The sequence below is a fragment of the Amblyomma maculatum genome, chromosome 3, assembly GCF_055883805.1.
Source record: "Amblyomma maculatum isolate TAMU_Amacu chromosome 3, ASM5588380v1, whole genome shotgun sequence".
Classification (NCBI taxonomy): Eukaryota; Metazoa; Arthropoda; class Arachnida; order Ixodida; family Ixodidae; genus Amblyomma; species Amblyomma maculatum.
The window spans coordinates 74186851-74190874 of record NC_139346.1 but is presented as its reverse complement, the minus strand read 5'-3'; the positions used below and the strand labels follow the sequence as shown (position 1 = coordinate 74190874).

The following is a 4024-nucleotide window of genomic DNA, read 5'->3' as shown; positions in this document are numbered from 1 at the left end:
ATTGCCTTACGCTGCTAAGTTTTGTTTTGATTGTGCGTTGCATTCGCCGCTTGCGATCTGTAGTTCACTAATAACGTGCTTGCCTTCTATAATTTTTTAGATTTCAGCGACGAAGCCAGTCACTTTCTGTGCCGACTATCCAAGATGAAGGCAGTGAAATGCAAGATTCTCCCGCTGGCTCTCCGCGCAGTTGTGTTGAAGAACCACCGCTACCTATGGAATCCTTCTGTGCATCTGTGGTGAGCAAATTTATTATATATATATATATAATATTCGTCCGCGTGGACGTTACAGTAAGTAGTGTAATACAGTATTTTTTAGTTTTCGCGCAGAAGAAAATAATATACAGTAATACTGTAAGGAATAATATAAATAATTCAAACATTCCGGTAAGGACATAATAACAACATGCGCCAAAATATTGACACAAATAAACATTTAAAAAAAAATTGTAATATCGTGGTACACCTGACAAATATATATATGTAGATCATGGTAAAAAGGAATGTTTCACTTGAGATTATGCAAAGACCTGTGATATGTCTTACAACAAGGACAGCCTTTAAAGCTACCACAGCTATGTAGAGAGCAAATTGGTTTCATTGTAACTGCGTTTAGATGTCATCTGCTAGGGCTACACGCGAATTATGTATTTTACTGTATCAGAAGAGTTGTCCTGCTCACCGGGGAATGCCTTCATTGGTGGCTACTGGTGAGAATTAATATTGCCATGCATAATGCCACTAATGGTAGCCTTCTACATGGATCTTTTCAGATGACTCAGACTGATGAAGACTCTTGAAAAAGCCCCTGCACACTGTTTCTATCTGTGGAGTCACAAGGCTCAGCTACAACACAAGTCTCTCACAGTGACACAGTTGATTGTAGTACACAGGCTGACACCTGGAAAGTGTCTACTGCCTCTGGACCAGATGAGAGAATATGCGCATTTCTTGGATATCACAGTCTTATCAAAAGACAGGATGCCTTTAGAGAATTGTGTGGTGTGAGTGTGAATGTATTTGCTTTGTTAATGTCGGTGCTGTCATCTATCATTGTGAGAGAGGTTGACGTGCCAATTTCGCAGGAGCTGACAATATTCTTAATGAAAATGAAGCTAGGAGTCTCTTTCGCCAGCATTGCGGTGCTTTTCGGGCTCCATCGTACCACCGTAAGCCGGATATTTTTTTTATTTTAAGCAACCTGGTAACTGCAATGGAGAGATGGATGCCATCCCCATCGCTTGAAGTTGTTCAGGCAACAATGCCTGCTTGTTTCAGGCTGCACTACCCACGATGCCGATACATCATTGATTGTACAGAAATAAGGACAGAAGAGCCAGCCACCGTGGAACAGAGGCGTGCTCTTTTTTCTCATTATAAAGGTGGCTACACTTAAAAATTTTGATTGGTGTATTGCCAAATGGAACTGTTACTTTTGTGTCTCAAGCCTATGGAGGCCGTGCTTCAGACACATTACAATAGATTCAGGATTTCTGGACCGGATAGAGCTTGGAGATGTCGTGCTAGCTGACAAAGGCTTCCCTGGAATACGGGCACCGACAGAGAGTCAGAGTGGCATTGTGGTTCTGCCTCCATTTTCAAAAGCAAATGCACAGTTTTCCTTTGAAGAACTCCAGGGGACATATAATATTGCTCAAGTGCGGGTCCATGTGGAAAGAGTTATTCAGAGACTCAAATTGTTTAACATTGTAAATTGGCGAGTGACAATTGATCTCATTCCCCACATGAGTGAAATAATGCGGATGTGCTGTATACTTGTGAACCTTCAACCACCATTTATAAATGTGCAGGATGCTGTGGACGACCAATGAGGTTCAATTTTTTGTGCCCATGTCTTGAACAATGCGAGTTGTAACAGTGTACAGGCCCAATAGGAAGAAAGGCTTTGTGAAAGGAGGTGCTACACATATGCTACACAGGCATGGAGTTTTGTTATAAGTAGCTTATGCAGTAGTTGCTTGATAACAAGGCCCGGATAATGCGAATAACTACAGTTAAAAAATTTGTATGCACCAGACACTGCTTTTTTACTTATGCCTTGTTACTTCCCTTTAGCCTGTTATAATTGTGTGTTAATTACTGGCGATAAGAAACTGAGTCTATCATGCGCCATGAGGTTAGGAAATTCATTAGTGGTTTCCATTCAGTTTAATTTCACTGAAGGGGTTAGTCAGCAACAAGCGTGCCAGGTGTTTGTGACCAATGTTTAGGTGGCATAAGGCTATTTCAATAAAATGCTCTTGGTGCTTGCATGACTTCTATTCTCCTAAGTTGGGCTTCATGAAATGGTCTGTTGCTCAATTCAATTTATTGTGTATTGACTCATGCTGGCTTTACGGGGTATTCAGTAATTTCAGTAGTCCTGGATATTGCGGCACATGCATCAGCTCTTTCGGTACCTTCTATCCTGATGTTGCTCGAGACCCAGCAAAAACTTTGTTCTTGAACTGTGAGTTTTTATATGTTGTGTACGATGCTTCCTACTAAGGGTTCAACCAAATTTCCTGAGTACATTCAGTGAATCAGTTTAGTACACTGCTTTTAATCACCTTGTTATGAATGAAACGAATACTTTGTAATTTTGTTTTATGCTAGGACACGTAGATGGAGCCTTGGTTTCACCTATTTCCTGGCTGATGTGTGTGTCACTTGCAGTCCTTGACAAATGGTGTTGTTGTCTGTAGAACAGATGATGAATTCCAGTTTGGTGTATATGTGCACATCATTAGGCAAGCACTTCGTTACGAACCAATATGTCAAGCTATGTCATGTCCATGTACATATGTTTTCATGCCAGCCAAAGCAATCCATAAGTTTTTCTTATTTCAACTTTATTGTACACCCCCACATGCAAAATATACATTTAATTTTTTTGCTAGACTTTTTTTTTTGTGGCTTATCTCTGTGAGCGACCTAGTGTATGGAAAGTTAAGCTCAGAAATAATACTGGACATATTGATTGGTTGGTTTGTTTGTGGGGTTTAACGTCCCAAAGCGACTCAGGCAATGAGACGCCGTAGTGGAGGACTTCGGAAATTTCGACTACCTGGGGTTATTGAAGTGTGTATATTGTAATGCCGAGTTGCGGCTGTTGTAATCCTGCCTTATGCTCTGTTGAATTGTGATGTGCTATAGGGGTGCGATGCTTTTCATTGAGCTTTGACCTGTGCTGTTGTATTGCTTGGTTACATCTAGTCCACTTGGGCGCACTGTGTTTTGTCTTCACTCTGTAGGGATATCATGCAGGGGTGTATGCTGTGATGCATGTTTGCTTTACTATGACAATGCACTTTGCTTTACTATAACAATACAGAATACATGATTTTATTGCACCATACCTGGCTCTTGAGAAGAAATTGTTATTCACATTGGCACTATTTACAGCACACACTACTGTTTAAAATTTCAGGGTGCATAGAAATTTATGGTCCCTGTCTTGCTAGCCATTTCAGCAAGTGCAAGAAGTAAAAGCTTTCGAGCTTTGGGATAAACTCTGCCAAGAAAGCATCATCCCTTTCGACTACTACGCTCACACTGCGTTTAGAAGAGTACACAAAAAGAAGGCACTCTTGTATCCTCAAAATATATAACATTATCATGACTTGAGTGTAATACTGGTGTGTTTTTATAACTGCTAGCTTGCCATTAACATAATGTACATATGGTATATGGCTAACCTCATTCTCATGGTCAAGAAGGACATGATCTTTCAAAGAAAATGGGCATTTGATTTCAATGAGTTGGATGGCATCATTGGATTGGAAAACACCATCCGGGCTGCAGCACAACCATGGCTGTTCAGGGTGGATGATAAGTCCCACATGCCAGAAATAAAGATGTGATTACTTCAAAGGTGGAAATGTGGATGCGACTGGTAATAAATCTAGCACAATGTTCAAAGCACCTCATGGATGGTAGTTTGTAGTAATGCTGATAGCTCTGCATGTGCCAGGGGTTCCATCTGTTTGCCTGTGGGGAGCAAAAATTGACAGAAGTCCTTA

At 40.8% G+C, this 4024-nt stretch overlaps 1 pseudogene; it reads left to right on the top strand.

The window, feature by feature from the left end:
* Positions 1-933: 933 nt before the first annotated feature.
* On the top strand, positions 934-3699 carry LOC146194983 (uncharacterized; annotated as a pseudogene).
* Positions 3700-4024: the final 325 nt, after the last annotated feature.